General features: G+C 48.3%; 1 protein-coding gene across 9 annotated transcripts in view; it reads left to right on the top strand.

The window, feature by feature from the left end:
• The window catches only part of LOC123741697 (RNA binding protein fox-1 homolog 3), a 385,849-nt gene that overhangs the window by 300,753 nt on the left and 65,448 nt on the right, over positions 1-19,648 (top strand). The window contains exon 2 of one of the 9 annotated variants that reach the window (XM_082971479.1): positions 5,835-5,997. The exons of 7 other annotated variants lie outside the window; for them this stretch is intronic. The gene's annotated coding sequence lies outside the window, so the exon portion shown is untranslated. Of the gene's footprint in view, positions 1-5,834; positions 6,003-19,648 lie in introns of all 9 variants that reach the window. One more of the 9 variants, XM_082971480.1, reaches the window with a different exon arrangement.

Raw genomic sequence — 19,648 nt, 5'->3', positions numbered from 1 at the left:
GTGAGCTCCTCTCCTTTATTGGGTAAGCTTTGGCCTCTTGTTTGGGCTGGAGAACCAGTGAGGTCCGCTCCATCTTCATCACATCTTCACACTCTCTCCCACTACCATTCTGTTCACACAAAGACAGAACATCCCATAGGGGACTGAGCACCAAGCCTCGTACTGTATGTAGAACCAGTGGACCTGAAGATTGCAGTCATCACTCACTTGATCTTCATGTAAGACTTTACCCACGGATACCCTGTGATAGCTGTAAGTCAGTCAAATAGGGTTTGTGTTTGAAGAATACTCTATAGGTTTTTACAATCAGCTCCGGTATTCCCAACACGCCTCTGATGTCAGCACACCTGCTTATTGGCCAGGCATACCTGTTTCTTTAACGAGACAGGATGCTCAATGGAAGCAGACAAGGCTGTTTCACAGGGGACTTGATCTAATCTACTCCCCCTCAACATGGACATTCACTGTCACTGACACACACACGTCATCTCCAATAAACTTGGGGGAGGCCGAGCATGTCGAAGCCAGCCTCTCTGGTAACTGGCGCTGGCACTCGGTTAAGCTTTCATGTTACACGCCGCACACGCCATTGTTTGCGCGTTCATCAAATGATTTAGGTCCAACGTTTATTTTTATCTGTACCTGTCTTTTTGATTTTGTTTACCGGAGAGCTGTAAACTGTACAATCTGAATCTTCTAAGAGTTTTACCTGGAGAAAGAAATCACTCTTTGTTGCTCTTTCTGTTTTTGCTCGATCTCTCTTCCGCCTCTCCTCTCGTTCACCATCTTCTCTCATTCCCCCTCTCCTCTCGTTGCCCCCCTCCCCCTCTCTGTGTGTCTGTGTGTGTGAGAGCAGGTGACTACTCACTGCATCAGTGTAAGTGCTCACCAGCAGGTTATTCCCTCTGAACTGGGGCTCTTATTTAATGCTAATTGCAACAATTAGTATGTGAATGTGGAGGAAATTACATAATGGGAGTAAGATAAATATTGATGTTAATTCATATTCGAGGAAGAGGGGACCCTGCACCGGGTTCCTGTAAATGTAACCCCAACCCTCATTTGCATACATACATCTGGGCCAATTAGAAGCAACATGATTGCTGTTGAGGTTAAAAATAAATCATTTAACTCCTAGAAGGCGACGTGTCACCGGCATGGAGAGAGAAGAGCAAATGGGAGTTGGGGCATGATGGGAATTTATTTTCAACTTTCCTCTGTGGTGTATTTACTGGTGTCTAAAGCTGGAAGCAGCTGCAATTGAAGGTTAAATGACATCCATCAGACTGTTAGACAGCTGACCAAGGGATGAGTCTTTTCATTGTGACTTTGTAATAACTGCAACTCGGCGCCGCACAATGAGCCAGAGTGAGACGGATGACCTTGCGTGGTCCGTTCCGACGGTCTCCCAAAGCTCTCATCACATGGGAGAAACTGTAAATACCAAGTGATGTCTTGTTGTAGGGAGAAGGCAGGGAGAGGCTCAACACTGGGGGTGACAGAGGTACAGTCCAGTATGGGGTGTTTGGGTACTGGTGGCACAGAGGGGGCAGTGACCCAGGACAGATAGCCCTGGCCTCTGGGCGCTATGCGCTAGGCGAGGGGGATGCTGGGGTCTCAGCAGGCTGCCGTGACTGAGCAGTCGTCGGGGTGGAAGTAAAAACGTCCCCTAGAAGGCAGGCGCCCACCATCTGGACAATGGCCCACGTCTGCAAATCAGCAATGTGCAGCCGACGGGCCGTCAAACACACACACACACAAACACACAAACATTATACACTCATACACACACTTGAATCTACACACGCACCTTCCCCCCCAACAGTCTGCGTATTCTTTTTTTTTATGCGAAAGAAAGAAAGCGGGGGAAGGAGAAGGAGAGCAGTGCCAGGGGCGGGCGGGCGGTGGAGAAACCTCATTTCTTCCGGCATGCTGCAGCGAGTGGGTTATTGAGGTGGCTGTAATTTGATAAGGAGAGGAAACTCAATGGACTGTGAGCAAGTCAGCAGTTTGAGGCCAGTCACATTTCTGATGCGATGTGGAGGTGGTGGTGGTGGTGGTAGTGGGAGGCAGGGGGGAGACAGGAGGACGGGGGAGGTAGGGAGTGGGGCTCCCTGACATTGGCAATCTCACTTCCATGGGAACAGAGAGAGGATGGGAGGAGCGGCTCTGATCCGCTTGAGGTCCGATATGTTCTCGGACGGAGGGCGGGCGGTGTTCCCAGGCGGATGGCCCACATACGCCGGTCTGATCAATCCTAATCTGGGGATCTCCTCCTGAGCCCCTTCCATCCTCCTCTGCTGTTTCAAACATTCGCTCACTCCTTCCTTTATCCCTACCTTTTTACACACGCTCGTTATTATGCTTTCCTCCCAGTCACTTTTTGTTGTTGTGGCTGCTTCTTCTTTGCCAGATAAGAGACACAAGTGTGATCAGTGCAGGCCTTTGATGTTCCCATAAATAATGGGCCAGCGCAAGCCCACTCTAGAGCCCTCCGCTTCCTAGCTCAGATCAAAGATTAGCTCCACGTCGGCCCCAGCCCAGCCCTGGAATAAAGAACTGTATTGGATTCCAGGAGCCCCGCACGGTGCACTAGGCCCTGCCTCTCCAGCACAGTCCCTCGTCAGACGCTGGCGGCGAAACACTTTCATACGCAGTCTATTGAACTGTTTGTACTCCCAGGATCTACAAAAAGAGATAACAAGAAAGGCTGAACAATGCTGACTTTTTAATCAACACCACGTTCAGAGGCAATCAGCAACAGAATCCAGACAGTTAAAAAATCTCTCGGAGAGAACGGTGAGACAGGGGGATTGTTGTGAAGCTACTGTTAAACAGGCTGTAGAATGCTCGCTCGGACCTCTAAGGCATTGGGATCTGGTGAGACGGCGCAGGAAGTTAGGCTGGTTTACGCATGAGCAGCCGCTCATGTGACTGAGGGCATAGTCCATCTGGGCCTGGTGTTTTACAATGGCAGCATACCATTCTAAAGGTCGGCGCCTCAGACTCATGGACTTGCATATGAGCAGGTGGGGTCGGTAACTGGACGTTGAGTTAGAATGCAGGCCTATGGCTGAGCATTATATAGATAGAGAGGCTTCCCCCGTGGTCAAGAGTAAACAGGAATCCTCCAGCAGCATTTACAAGCATGGAGAACCAAGGTTGGCCTGGCCCATTGTTAACCTTTTAAAGAGACCACTCTCTAAGCCTTTTGTGAAGGATAGAAGAAAAAACTAGACCGCTCTCAGTAAGACCTGCAACGAGGAAGAGAAAGGGGAGGGAGAGACGGACCGCTCTGCTAACACCAATATGAATGGAATCATTTCTGTTTCTATAACCCCACCCACCTCTACTTTACTAGCCATTGCACCATGCTGAGGTATTGTTGACAGTGTGTAGGTACAGTAGAGCGCAACAACAACGTAGAGCAGGGGTGTCAAACTCATTTTGACAGGGATTGGCAATCGCTCTTTAGCATGTTCCTGAGGGCCGGACGGAAAATGTGTTATATGTTCTCGCTGGCAAAATTGGCAACAGATAGTCCTCTATCCATCGTTTTTGGAATTTTGGATGCTTCCTGACTGTCTAGCTTTTGGTTTTGATGATTTTATGAACACTGTCAAGAAACTGTATGAATGTAGGGTCATTATCATTTCTACACAGTTTTGATTTGGTTTTAGTTATTTTTAAGTATATTGAGTTTGTTTTCCCCCACAACATTTTTTCTACAAAAAACCCTCAGTGCACTTTTTGACAATAGGTTTCATATCCAATTGTAAAAATCCCAAACCAAAATCCCTGTATTCTCTGGGGATTTGATGTTCGTGTCCCAGCCATGAATAGCCATACTGAGCAAGCATACCGTGGTGCCCACGCACAGATTAGGTTCTCCCTTCAATTTCTATGTACATCTTCAGAATAAGACTTGGTAAACAGCTGTGGATTGAACCAAGAGTAGGGATATTCAGAGCTTGGCAGTATGAAAACCTCCACTAAGGCTCTAAGATGGAGATTTCCACTAGGACATTTAACACACTCAATCTGACATGTGGAGAAAGACTTCCACCAGCGCACACACACACACACACACACACACACACACACACACACACACACACACACACACACACACACACACACACACACACACACACGCGCGCGCGCGCACACACACACACACACACACACACACACACACACACACACACACACACACACACACACACACACACACGCACGCTACATCACCCCTTGGACTCCTATTTGAAATATAGCATCCATTAATTTCATCAAGGTCAGCGTACAATTAAAACATTCATCTGTCATGCGATGAATTGTGGCCCAAATTACAGAGGGTTGACAGTCAGGCAGGCTTTGGATATGACACAGTAGACTGAGTAGCTAGCAGCCCACCACCACAGCACACAGGAGGCCCGTGGTGTGTGTGTGTGTGTGCAACCTGAGACCGGCACACTGGGAATATCAGATACATGGCCGTCCAGAATGACACTTCTCCTGCTGCGGAGTGTGTACTTCATTTTGTGGAGGTGATGAGGGATTAGACACACAGAGGATACATCTCTATCGCATCGCTGACACACAATCTATACTTCAATATATGCTAATGTTTGTGTTTCCGAGTATTGAAATCCTTTACAATTTATGTCTCACTGTAACCGTGGACAAGACCAGATCATGTTAATGCTGTATTATGAGCCTATCCAGTTTCCTGCTTGACTTACTAATAATAGTTGAGTTTCTCCTAAAAGTAACAATGTCTTATACTGGACTTCCTGTTGTTCTCCATCTGAACAGTGTAGATCACACCACAGTCCCACTAGTATTACCATCACACTGAACAGTGTAGATCACACCACAGTCCCACTAGTATTACCATCACACTGAACAGTGTAGATCACACCACAGTCCCACTAGTATTACCATCACACTGAACAGTGTAGATCACACCACAGTCCCACTAGTATTACCATCACACTGAACAGTGTAGATCACACCACAGTCCCACTAGTATTACCATCACACCACAGTCCCACTAGTATTACCATCACACTGAACAGTGTAGATCACACCACAGTCCCACTAGTATTACCATCACACTGAACAGTGTAGATCACACCACAGTCCCACTAGTATTACCATCACACTGAACAGTGTAGATCACACCACAGTCCCACTAGTATTACCATCACACTGAACAGTGTAGATCACACCACAGTCCCACTAGTATTACCATCACACTGAACAGTGTAGATCACACCACAGTCCCACTAGTATTACCATCACACCACAGTCCCACTAGTATTACCATCACACTGAACAGTGTAGATCACACCACAGTCCCACTAGTATTACCATCACACCACAGTCCCACTAGTATTACCATCACACTGAACTCTGAAACATTCATGAACAGTAATGTGTTTTATTGTAGTGTATATAATATACAGTACATCAATATGGTGTTTGATATTGTGTGTTACGTTTGGCCCGGATATGGAGAATTATTTCATGCCCTGTCTCGTGTACACTTTTGGGTGGATTTGCACTTTCAGAAACTGCATTACCTTTACATATCAATTTTAAAACGGTTATTACAAAGTCTTGTTTTTGATGTCTGATTGATAAATAATATATGTAAGATTTGACAAGATATGCTCTTTCAAGTGCTGGTTGCGGATCTTTCTTTAATATATGCGCTACATTACTGTGCATGCTGCATACCCTTTGGTGCACATCCCCCTGCATACATCCCCCTGCATACTTTAGATATATGTTAATGACTTTAATAGGCTGTTCTGTTTCTATTTAATCAGAATCAAAGTTCTGGGAAACAGCTGTGCTCAGTGGTGTCGGGGCGGCGTGTTCCGTGTTCAGGCCCATAGCCACGTCCTGTGTAGAACCTGCGTGCTGTGTGCTGCGTGCTGCGTGCAGGTTCCCCCCTGATCGACAGAGATGCCTGCGTGATTGCAGGGGGAGGTGAGGTGAACATACATTTTTATATTCTGGAGAGCTCTCTGTGTGAAAGTGTAAGATATGAGAAGTGTTGTTGACGTGCGGTGGCTGTGGTCTCATAGCACAGACACCTCACTCCTCCTCTCAGGCTTAGTGAAGACTGGCTAATGGGCTTACAGTAGCTCTTTAGCTTTCTTCCATCCAGCTGTAGCTAGTTTTATATCCCAACTCTACAGGCAGAGGAATGGATTTGATAGGGTTGATTTTTATTTTTTTATGAACTTCTTCACATTTCATCAGATGTCTGCCTTCTCTCTTCTTCCTTCTTCTGTCTTCTATTTTCTCCAGCTCTCTCTCTGTTTCTTTCTCCATCTCTCTCTCCTTCCACCATCCTCCCTATGGTGGTTCTGTTCCCCCCCTCCACTCCAGAGGAGCCCATCTAACTGAACCTGATCCTCTGATTTGCGCGGCTAATTCCCTCCACTCACACTGCTCAGTGTGGTGTCATATTTGGCATGCCATTGATTTATGTCTCCTCTTACAGAGCCCTGAATGGCTGATGAGTGGAACTTCCTGTCATAATAGGCCTCGTTGTCACGATTGTTGTAAGAAACGGACCAAGGCGCAGCGTGTGTTGAGTTCCACATATTTAATTACAGTGAAACTTCTTCAACAAAACAATAAACAAGCAACAAAACGTGACTACGGGCTGCAACAAGCACAAAACCAAACAATATCCCACAAACACAAGTGGGAGAAATGGCTACCTAAATATGATCCCCAATTAGAGGCAACGATTACCAGCTGCCTCTAATTGGGAACCATACAAAACACCAACATAGAAATATTGAACTAAACTAGAACACCCCCTAGTCACACCCTGACCTACTACACCATAGAGAACAAAGGGCTCTCTATGGTCAGGGCGTGACAGAGACCTGAAACCAAAACCTGAAACCAAATGGGGAAGGTGGGGGGGTGACTAGTGTCGGTGGTGGCTCCAATGCGGGTCACCGCCCCCGCCCAGACCCTGTATCCGGCCATGGCCGCCGGGCTGAACGCCGTGCCTGGACTGAGCATCAACACTGAGGAAGGCTCCGACCTTGGAGCGGTACTGGGTGCCATGCCTGGACTGGGCACCGGCGCATAGGAGGGCTCCGGCCATGGAGCTGGGTTGGACGCCATGCCTGGACTGGGCACCGGCGCAGAAGAAGGGGCCTTGGAGCGGGACTGGACACCGGCGCAGAGGAAGGCTCCTGCCATGGAGCAGGACTGGACACTGTGCCTGGACTGGGCACCGGCGCAGAGGAAGGCTCCGGCCTTGGTGCGGGACTGGACGCCATGCCTGGACTGGGCACCGGCACAGAAGGCGGCTCTGGCCATGGCACCGGCGCAGGAAGCTCCGGGCCATGGCACCGGTGCAGGAAGCTCCGAACCATGGCACCGGCGCAGGAAGCTCCGGCCGTGAACCGTCGCAGGAAGCTCCGGGCCGTTGACCGTCGCTGGAAGCTCCGGGCCGTTGACGGTCGCTGGAAGCTCTGGGCCGTTGAGGCCCACAGGAGGCCTAGTGCGTGGAGCCGGTACAGGTGGCACCGGACTGTTGACACGTACTTCAGGGCGAGGAGCTGGCACAGGACATACCAGACTGGGGAGGCGCACTGGAGGCCTGGTGCGGGGAGCTGGCACAGGACGTACCGGGCTGGGAAAGCGCACTGGAGGCCTGGTGCCGGCACAGGTGGCACGGGACTGTTGACACGCACTTCAGGGAGGGTGCGGGGAGCTGGCACAGGACTCACCAGACTGCATCTCAGGTCGAATGTTATGCAGAACACACCTGCACAACATCTCTCTCTCTCCCAACTTCTCCATCGCCTCCCTGACGGTCTCTGGCTCTTCAGGACGAGTGCGGAGAGCTGGCACAGATGGCACCGGACTGATGACCCGCTCTTCAGGGCGAGTGCGAGGAACCGGCACAGGACATACCGGGCTGGGGAGGTGCACTGGTGGCCTGGTGCGTGGAGCCTGCACAGATGGCACCAGACTGATGAGACGCTCTTCAGCACGCCTGCGCTGCAGCCTACTCCTCGCAAACATCAGTCTCCGATATTCCTCCTCACATTGCTCCATCAACTCCCAGGCGGGCTCTGGCTCTCTCCTTGGGTCGACCGATCACTTCTCTATTGCCTCCCTGATGGTCTCTGGCTCTTCCCTCTGCTCAGCCGCCAGCTCCATGTGCCCCCCCCAAAAAAATCTTGGGGTTTCTGTGGCCGCGGTCCCTGGCGTTGTCGCTGTCCTTTCATGCTCCTTTGCGACTCCCGCCAAGGAAGGGTCTCGTGTCCTCCCATGACTTCCTCCCATGTCCAAAACTCCTTTACCTCGTGCACAGGTTGCTTGGTCTTCTTTTGGTGGGATTTTCTGTCACGGTTGTTGAAAGAAACGGACCAAGGCTGAGTGTGTTGAGTTCCACATATTTAATTACAGTGAAACTTCTTCAACAAAACAATAAACAAGCAACAAAACGTGACTACGGGGTGCAACAAGCACAAAAAGAAACAATATCCCACAAACACAAGTGGGAGAAATGGCTACCTAAATATGATCCCCAATTAGAGGCAACGATTACCAGCTGCCTCTAATGGGAACCATACAAACACCAACATAGAAATATTGAACTCGAACACCCCCTAGTCACATACTGACCTACTACACCATAGAGAACCAAGGGCTCTCTATGGTCAGGGCGTGACACTCGTTCAGGCCTCTCATCGCTCCGCTGCTCCCCTCGCCACGCTGCGATCCTTCCTGTCCTCCATTTGTTGTGGCTGAAACCCATATGACTGTATTTATTTCCTTTTACATGGAGGATGACAAGGGATGAGTGGACATACTTTACCTTGTCCGTTAATGGCTCTGCGATTTGCGGTTTCACAGTCATTATGGCTCTGAACCAGACTTTACATCTCGTCTCGTCTCCCCAGTGTCCAGAGATGTTGCTGGTCATCACGGGCAATTTTCCATTCAAACCCAGAGCCACTTGGTCAGGGTTAATCGTTTGAGCCGCTGTTGTGATCATTTTAAAAGCATGGCAAATGCTGGATCAGAGCCCCCAATGTTAGAAGCAGCAAGACATTTTGAAGTGCGTCTCTTGTTCAGGCAAACAGCAGGGTACCCTGATGCACGCTGGGAGATGGGCTCTCCCTGGAGGCCTCTGTAATCTTGTTCCCCTGCAATAGAGAGGGAAGGGAGGGGGAGAGGAAGGAGGGGTGCAGCCCTGGGGAGTTCAGAGCTCCATGGAGAGCACAAGCACATGCTGCATCTCCCCAGCCCACCTCACCCTCCCCTCACGATCAGAATCACCGAGCTAAGCAGTATAGAGGCCTTCGCCATTACTAGGACTCCCTCACTAACGCTCCCACAGAATTGATTAGTTGTTTGTTAGTGCTGGTGTGTGTGGTAGATGGGGGAGGGGTATATGCATGTATCATTTAGTTCTGATTCAGCTGGCGATAGGCTCTAAAAATTGTTTATTACTGCCTCTTTGTTACTGTGCTGCCCACCAACTGTGCCGGTTTCTACCATACACACACCATATTCACAGTTTTCTGAAAATTGTATTTTGATCTGTGTTCATATATCATATGATATACAGATGAATAAGGAGCTGCTGTCTTCATGTTTTTTTTCTGTGTTTTTTTGTGGCATTTCATAAAAATTTCAGTTGAGGGGCTTTGCAAGATCAAATACTATCACAAAGGTATTAGACATGCGAGATCAGACTGAAAGAGACAGGGCTATGCCAGTGATGGTGGGTAGGGTCGGCTGGGTTAGCGCGGGGAGCGATGAAGAGAGCAAAAGCAGAGATCAGTTGACTGCTGCAGCCCCAGGCAGGGCTCTGCCTTTTCAAACTCCCAGCATCAGAGTAAAGGAGCTTGGGATTGGACAGGCAGGGCCCAACCCAGACGAGCTGTCAGGGAAGAGTTACTGTAAGGCGGGTTGTGATGGAGATGGGAGCCAGTCAGGCAGTGTTCGAGCCGGAGCACGTGGCAAGGAACAGCACTGTGTTAGTGGATGGGAGGGAAAGAAGGAAGAAGTGCTAGGGGAAGAACAAGGAGGCAGAAAAATCCCAGACCTTGTGCTTCTAAATCCCAGCTCATACATTGCTAATGCCCGGAGTAATATGGGTCTCATTCATAATGGATAAACCCTTGGCCCCCGCTTGCAAAATATATCATGCGCACTGTAACGAGGTTAAAGATTGGGCTGTGTTTGCCGGGAATGCTATGACCACTGCTGGCCCAGGCATTAGTGTGGGTTGTGGCCGGGAGCATGAGAGGGAGGGAAGTGATACTGCATCATATTAGTAGTAGGGGACTGGGAGTTTGAAGAATGTGACACCTCCACCATGTCTTGTCCAGAATGTCACAGGGCTCGACCAGAGCTGCCATTCTCCAAGCCTCGTGCCAGTCCTCTAGGGTCTTGCTTTCAGCTTGATTTGTGTTGCAACCATCAGCCCACGGTCAATTGGCAGTAATTTAGCACTTGCTGATATGGTCCGAGCCCTAGGGTAAATTAGCCAGAAGTTATTTTCAATTAGTTGAAAATTAATGCCCATTATTCGTAAGGATGGATAAATGCAGTCCCTTTCATTTGATATAGCCCTGATCAAAGCACCATGCAGAGGGCTGATGTGGTATCGTGTGGCAAAGTTGAGACAGTGGCTTTCATTAGCTGAGCCCAAACTACAGTATTGTACAGTGTAGTTCCTGATGGACCATTGTGACTGGCCTACTTCACCTATTAGGATATTAATAACTCACCGCCCCCTCTCACCACCACCACTACCAACACCACCACCACCAACACCACCGCTACCAACACCGCTCCCTCCCACCACCACCACTACCAACACCACTACCACCAACACCACCACTACCAACACCGCCCCCTCCCACCACCAACACCGCCCCTTCTCACCACCACCACTACCAACACAAACACCACCACCACCAACACCACCACTACCAAAACAAACACCACCAACACCACCACTACCAACACCGCCCCCTCCCATCACCACCACTACCAACACCACCACCACCAACACCACCACTACCAACACCGCCCCCTCCCACTACCAACACCGCCACTACCACCACCACCCCCTCCCACCACCACTACCAACACCACCACCACCAACAACCACCACCATCAACACTGCCCCCTCCCACCACCACCACTACCAACACCACCCCCTCCCACCACAACCACTACCAACACCGCCCCCTCCCACCACCACCACGACCAACACCGCCCCCTCCCACCACCACCACCACCACTACCAACACCACCCCCTCCCACCACCACTACCACTACCACTACCACCACTACCAACACCACCCCCTCCCACCCACCACCAACACAGCCCCCTCCCACCACCACCACCACCAACACAGCCCCCTCCCACCACCACCACTACCAACACTGCCCCCTCCCACCACCACCACTACCACCACCCCCACCAACACCACCCCCTCTCACCACCCCCACCAACACCGCCCCCTCTCACCACCACCAACACCACCCACCACCAACACCGCCTCCCCACCACCACCAAAACCGCCGCTCCCACCACCACCAACACCGCCCCCTCCCACTACCACCAACACCACCCCCTCCCACCACCACCACTACCAACACCACCCCCTCTCACCACCACCAACACCGCCCACCACCCACCACCACCACCAACACCGCCTCCCCACCACCACCAACACCGCCCCTCCCATCACCACCAACACCGCCCCCTCCCACTACCACCAACACCACCCCCTCCCACCACTACCAGCACCACCCCCTCCCACCACCACCACTACTAACACCGCCCTCTCCCACCACCACCAACAGCTCCCCCTCCCACCACCACCAACACCGCCCCCTCTCACCACCACCAACAGCTCCCCCTCCCACCACCACCACCACCACTACCACCAACACCGCCCCTTCCCACCACCACCAACACCAACCCCTCCCACCACCACCAACACCGCTCCCTCTCACCACCACCAACACCGCCCCCTCCCACTACTACCAACACCGCACCCTCCCACCAACACCAACACCGCCCCCTCTCACCAGCAACACTACCCACCTCCTCCTCTCGGCAGCCTAAACAATGCATGAGCCTCTCAAAGGGCAAAAGGCTGTACCACTTAGCAAATTAATATTTTATAGTGTGTTAAACTATGCAGAGCCTGGCTATTGACTGACGAGGCATCCTCAACACGGATGCCTCTCCTGTCCATTGCAGGGCTCCAGTGAGTTCAGGGGTCGTTCTCAAGTCTTCTGTTTATAACACACCTGTTTATAACACCTTTTTATATAGATTGTGTTTGACAATTTCAAAGTGATAAGGGAGAGTGTTTCTGCACATCTGGACTGTGATAATTCCATCATGTTTATCGTCAAATTGAACTCGTTGTCAGATTACATGGTTGGTTCCAAATGGGGGCCAAGACTGTAAACGGTCTTGTGTACCAATAAAAGAGCCAGCTAAGTTAAGAGAATAATGTCTTCTCACAGAGCTGTGGCTCTGAATTCATTTACGCCAACAGCTCTGCCTGTGCCTGTCCGTGTACTGTAGTCCCATAACTCTAAAGCAATCATCTAGAAGCCCTTTAATGCACCATGTTTCAGTGAGGGATCAGTGAGCATCCTCCCTAGGTCAATGGTCTTTGGGTTAATGATCTTTTGTACCATGGCTTTCAATGTCAACTGTCTGTTCTCAGGGAGGAGAAATAAGGCATGATCTCTCTTTTTCTCTCTCCCGTTCTACCTCCCTTTCTCAAACGCATGTTTTGACCACTTTAGTTGTGTCAGACCTTGGTTATGTGAGTGGAATACACTTGTAATTTTACCTTTTTTGCAACTTAACTACATACAGTATCTTACCTCGTTGGCTTCTATTTCCTACCTTCACCCCATCGTCCCTCCTTTCTCTCTCTCTCGCTCTCTCTCTCTCTCTCTCTCATTTTGACTGGGCATTGTCTGCTTGTCGATATTTGGGGCTGAATTAGCTGAAAGGGGAAAAGAGGCCTGTAAAAGTGAGGAGACAGCCTTTTGGAGGGCAGCCAGCCTATCTCCCTGGCTTGTTTATGCTTCAGGAATGATTCCCGATACCAGATAACCTGCAGGAACGTCAGCATGTGTCTGCCCTGAGGGATGGCAATGGATCCACCAATCTCTAATTATCAGCCTGCAGCCCCACTGCATTATTATAATTGTGATTTTTTTTTTTACTATTTAATATTGTAACATTATTAAAATCTCAATTGGTTGGGTAAATTGCAACCCTTTCCATCTCCTGTATCGTATAGTGCTAAAAAATAAACAGGTTGGCCAATTTTTCTTTGTGTTGTAGATTTAAAGTAAGACTGAGGTAAGATGTTCAGGTCAGTCTCTGGAAGGTTGAGTCCAGTGTGTGTCAGCCTGCTGCAAGCCCCTCTGGGGGTTAGTGTTTCTGCATTAGTGTTTGTCAGTGGATTTTTTAGGCAAACATAGGCATCACTTTGACATTGATTAAAAATACATGGCTCTATTCTCGGGGACAGTGCACAAATCAGCACAGTGTCCAGTCAGTCTGGGCGGTGTGGTGTGGTCTGGCTGGCTGGATGTCTGTCTGAGCCTCAGTCCAGTCAGTCCCCTGATTTAATTGCTGCTTTCACTGCTCTGCTCTGGGCGGCGTGTCATGTTGGTAGCTCAAAGAACCGCGGGTACAGACCCATCCGTCAGCGCGCTCCGCCACAAGGCACTCCATGTAATCAACTTTAAGGCAACACTCAATGTGATCCTCATCTTAAAGGTACAATATGCAGAAATCTCTCCACCATTTCCTGGTTGCAAAAATTTGAATAGTTCGCCTAATTTCAGTTTATGTGACAAAAAAAAGCAAGTATAGTGTAGAAAATCATTGTACCATCTAAACCGCTGTGAAATATATTTTCCATAACGACATTTTCTTTCAGCTGTTTGAAGCTGGTGTATAAAACCGAAAGTAGCAGACGCAAAAACGAAACTTAAGAACGGAAAGCATAGAAATAGCGCACATAGAACAAAATCTAGCACTTCTTAGACTTGCTTTCAATGAGAATGACAGATCTATATCTCATAATTCTACATGAATTTGGTCGGGTTGCCCAAAAAGTTACATATTCCAGCTTAAAGGGGAAATGGAGAAACCTGCCTGCCCTCATTTCCCCTTTCTGTCTCTCCTCCCCCTCCCCTCCCCTCCTCTCCCTACCTCTAGCCACCACACCTTCTATGTCGGCAACACTAACAATGGCACTCCTGCTCAAACGGTTTCACTTTGCTGCTTTGTCTTTACCTCCCCTCTCTCCTCTCTCTCTCCCTCTATCTCTCTCCATCTTTCTATAGCTGCTATCCTCTCTACTCCATCCCTGAGTGGCTCTCTTGTTTCCTCTGGCTCATCTGTTAAGTGGGAGATAAACCTCAGTTGGGGTGTGTGGAAGTCACTTCTGTGGGGACAATGTTATCTGAGACCTAGCGCTACTCTGAGAGGAGTGTGTGTGTTAAAGTCCCACCGCCTTGGTGGTTTGTTCATTGTCGCGGTTTAGGGAGATGAGTGTGCCCACTTCCTTCTTTAGCTAATTCCTACTACCCACGCTGCTGTTGTGGCCTGGCCTGGCCTTTTCTCTCTGACAGCTCTGTGTGGTCATCTGTGCCTAATGGCCTTAAATCAGAGACCATTTCCATGCTCTGCCAGTAGAACTGTGGGTCCATCAGTGTGGGGCCATTTTGCTTGGACAGCTGGGGGGGGGGGGGGGGGGGGGGGGTAACCAAGACAGGGCAATTAGAGCCAATATAGGGGTATTACATCCATTCTCCTCCTGCCTCTTCTCTCATCACCAGGCTGGGCCAGGCTGGTAGAGCTGCCTGCCGATCGATGGCCAAACCTGCAGGGGAGTTGGACTACTACTGATTAGAGAGGCCTAGCAGCCTGCCACTTCACCCCTCCCCGTTTCTGTTTCTCTTTCTCTCTCACTTATCTCCACTACTCATTCTGCTTTTGGTCCGTCCTCAGACTGTGAGTGCATGCATGCGCGTATGTGCGTGTGTGTATGTGTGTGCGTGTGTGCCTGCTCCCTTTACCCTGACATCAATGTGACATGGCACTTAATGGACTCTGCCATGTGAAACAAGCACCCTGGGTTAATTACCTTGCCAAGGCCCTGGCCTTTGTAGAGCAGTTCATTCCCACTCGGCAACCACTGCGAGAAAGAGTGTGTGTCTCGGCGTATGTGAGAGACTGCTGAGATCCCCGTTGTGACTGTAATCCTCTCAGATTCAGGCTTTTCCCCAACGCCCAAGAAACAAGTGTTTTTTTGTCCCTTTTGCAAAAATACAGAAGGCTGAAGCTACAGGCAAGCACTCACGAAGCAGCTGAAGATAAAGCTGGGGGCTTTTCTGAGAGTGGAGGGGCTACAGTGAGGAGAGCAATTCTATTCTGAGAGTGGAGGGGCTACAGTGAGGAGAGCAATTCTATTCTGAGAGTGGAGGGGCTACAGTGAGGAGAGCAATTCTATTCTGAGAGTGGAGGGGCTACAGTGAGGAGAGCAATTCTATTCTGAGAGTGGAGGGGCTACAGTGAGGAGAGCAATTCTATTCTGAGAGTGGAGGGGCTACAGTGAGGAGAGCAATTCTATTCTGAGAGTGGAGGGGCTACAGTGAGGAGAGCAATTCTATTCTGAGAGTGGAGGGGCTACAGTGAGGAGAGCAATACACTCGGTGAATCCACTTCCCTCCCTCGCCTCATTCACATGTCGATTAGCATTGCCAATGCAGCAGCAGTCTCAGCGTTGAATGAGGCCAATAAGCACTGCATCAAAACAATCTCACAAATGGAATGTCGTCCTTTTTATCCGCTGGCGTATTCTGGTGAGTTTTGGTTGAGTTATTCAGTGAAATGATAATCAAGATTGCCAGTGTAGAAATGATGTATTTGTTTACCTTTTCCGTTTCACCCAAAATAAATAATTTGAGACATTATGAAAATACAGTCCATTCAGAAAGTATTCATACCCCTTTACTTATTCTACATTTTGTTGTGTTACAGCCTGAATTCAAAATGGATTCAATATTATTTATTTCTCACCCATCTACACACAATGCCCCATGATGACAAAGTGAAAACATGTTTTTCTAAATTTTAGCAAGTGTATTGAAAATGAAAATGAAATACACACCACTACATCAATACTTTGTAGAAGCACCTTTTGGCAGCGATTACAGCTGTGAGTCTTTCTGGGTAAGTCTCTAAGAGCTTTGCACACCTGGATTGTAAAATATTTGTCCATTATTATTGAAAAAATTCTAAAATGTTCTACAAACAAAATTCCACTTTGACATTATAGGGTAATTAGTGTATATTAGCGCACAAAATCTCAATGTAATCAATTTTCACTTCAGGCAGTAACACAACAAAATTTAAAGTAATGGGGTGTGAATACCGTCTTAATGTTCTTATATAAGAATATTTCAAATGAGTTGTTCCCTTTCAAATGCAACATTTTAGTTCTAAAATACACAAAACTTGTTGGCATACACAATGAACGTTAATTGGTAACAAACACCCCACGTTAACGCCACTCCACAACCTTATCTATTCACAATACAAGGGGTTAAATAGTTTTATGTCTTCTTGTCATCTGACTGTTATGGTGTTTAGAGATGTGTCATTTTCAGCTGAAATCAAAGAGAAGTATTGATTTCATCAACGGAGAGTTCAACCAGTAGACTGAAGTATGAGTGTGATTTGAGTGTCTGGGAACTGAGCGACTTTGATCAGGAAATGTGAGCAGACAACAATAGTGACATTCTTGTCGTTACGCTAGATGAAAGAGAAGCAGCGCTGATTTTATCTACAGGTGCACATTATATATAAACAGTCCTTGACAGATAATGGTGCCTCACTTTCCGATAGGTGTTGTAAAAGAGTGAAGCTTTTTCCCTACACAAACTTAGAGGTTCAATCAAACCTGAACAAGGGAAAAATCACATTGTTTCTGCACTGCATAAATGTAACATTTGCTTTGCTTTGTTTCACCCAGTTAAATTGGTTTGATTAATTGCGGTACATGAAATGTGCATTTTATATGGCACAGGATTGATGATAATTTACTGCAGTGCATGTTTGATTTAATGTAAGTCTAATACACCAAAACACATTTAGAGCTTTGGGTCTATGCAACTCTTAGTCCTGGCATTGGAATCTAATGTGTTCCATCCTAAAGTGAGAAGAGCTCCTTCCTCCTTAGAGAGGATTATTCATCAATGCTGTTCATAGGATATGATCGACAGCCTTACTGGAGGGTGGGCCTCCTCCATTATCATATTGGGCTGCAGCTTAGCTTTCCTCCCAAACTTTCTGGGCAGCGGGAAGCAGAGGAGCACTTGGCCGGCAGGCACATCTGCATGGGGCATAGACCGACTCCATGAATGATTCAGCATCCAGTACCCAGCCTTTGTGCCAAGACAGAGCCAGGCCCCAGTACAGTCCTGTGGGTTTGCCTCAATGTCCAATGTCAACATAAACTAAAACCCCCAATACCCCTCTCCATTCCATCTCCATCCCATCCTGTACTGACTGTGGCCGGTTTGAGTTGGAGAAACTGAGCCTTCCCAGAGCAGCAGAGGGATGGGGGTGGGGGAGGGGGGTGGAAGCTGAGAGGCGCAGGAGGGACAACCAGATAGCGGTTAAGGAAGCTGACCGGAGCCTCAACCACATTTTTGCTCTAGAGATAAGGGACATCCTGCTCTCTGAGAGGAACCAACAGGCCAGGATCACTCGTATTGTACACAGGCAGAGTTAGCCATTCTGGCTTTACCCACTTTACCCACAAACCATGTGGCTTCTTCAGAAGTATTTAGACAGATTACATTGACTGTACAGCACCGTAAGTGCCTTAAATATCCCACAGTTGTCATGACAGCTCTGTGTTACATTGCATTTTTCACATCATACTTAAAACTGCTGAGGTGTTAGAAGCACCAAATCCATTGCAGCCTTTTTTTTTCAGAGCAACATTTGTTTGTGAAACGTGTTCTAAAGCTCACATCTATTCCCACAGAGATGAATGCTTACATTAACTGTGTTTCAAAATGATGCTGGTCACAGTAACTGGCTGTACCGGTTCATGCTGTATCAGCAGGTGTTCTTCTCCTGTCCTCCGATTATGGAGCAACATGTTTGATTTGGTGGAACAAGCTTTCCCCCTAATGTCAGGTCAGCGGAGTCCCTGCCCATCTCCCGAAAACCTTCCCCCTTTGAAGAGTATCTGAAATAACCCCCCCCCCCCCACACACACACACACATAAATACACACACACAAAAAAGGGTGGAAAAAGAAGAATTACCTGTACTTGTCTTTTCCTAAACCACTGACTTTGCTGATAACTACTTAATTGAAAATGTACTTAATATGACTGTGATATGTGGTTGTCCCACCTAGCTATCTTAAGGTAAATGCACTACCTGTAAGTTGCTCTGGATAAGAGCATCTGCTGAATGACTGAAATGTAAATGTCATTTTTATCAAAAAGCTTTTGAAGCCTCGGTTTTTCCCAAAATGTGATCCATTTTTATGTTCTAGATGCTAAACAGCGGTTCTGGATAGAAGCAACAAGTTGTTTAAAAATGATCTACACTGCAACTTAAAAAATGCTATCTAGAACTTAAACGGGTTCTTCGGCTGTCACCATAAGATAACCCTTTGAAGAACCCTTTTTGGTTCCAGGTAGAACTCTTTGGTTTCATGTAGAACCCTTTACACAAAGGGTTCTACATAGAACCCTAAAGGGTTCTACCTGGAACCAAAAAGGGTTCTACCTGGAACCAAAAAGGGTTGTCCTATGGGGAAGAACCCTTTTAGAACCTTTTTTTCTAGGAGTGTCATATGTCCATGGCAGCCACTTTAATTGACTGTGGTTTGCAAAATGTCAGGCGAGCACATTTAAAGGTTCACAAGCCGCGGCGGTAGTGGTATAGCTGCAGCAGCAGTGTTTGCCTGCCTGTGTGGATGAGGGGAGAGGGAGGTGTGTGAGATTCTCTAGCAACAGTACAAGATCCCTGCTACATCACCATGATTATTTGGCGAGGCTGAAAACGATAACCCACTTAAGCCAAGTTTTGTTGCACTCAGCACATAGACTGTAATGGCTTGTAATATATGGCAGTATGATTGAAAGCTGCAGTGTCCTTATGAGACAGTGTTTTACCATGCAAACTATTCCTCACGCACATCTCCTCCTTGCCTCCCCTCCGCTTCTAGCAAAGTGGCATTTCCATTTTAAGATTGCCTCCCTGGCCCTTTGTGAATAGAATCGAATTACGCTGAGAAGCACTGATTGATTCCTTCTGAGCACAACAGTTTTCCCCTTTCTCAAAGAACCTATTGAATCCAGTCCAAGAAGTCATTGTGGCCATGATAGTTGTTTCAGAGTGGGAGAATGGCTGGGGATGAGGACATGAACTGAGAGAGACGTGTTGGAGGGGGAGAGTGGGGAACATGTAGATAGGATGGGGGTTAAGAGTTCACATGGTGCACGGCACAAAGCTACGGTATGGATAGCACTACGTCTCACACAGACTCACCGAGACTAC

The sequence above is a fragment of the Salmo salar genome, chromosome 03, assembly GCF_965601325.2.
Source record: "Salmo salar chromosome 03, fSalSal1, whole genome shotgun sequence".
Taxonomy (NCBI): domain Eukaryota; kingdom Metazoa; phylum Chordata; class Actinopteri; order Salmoniformes; family Salmonidae; genus Salmo; species Salmo salar.
Note: the sequence above shows the minus strand (reverse complement) of the source record. Positions and strands in the feature narration are given on the sequence as shown.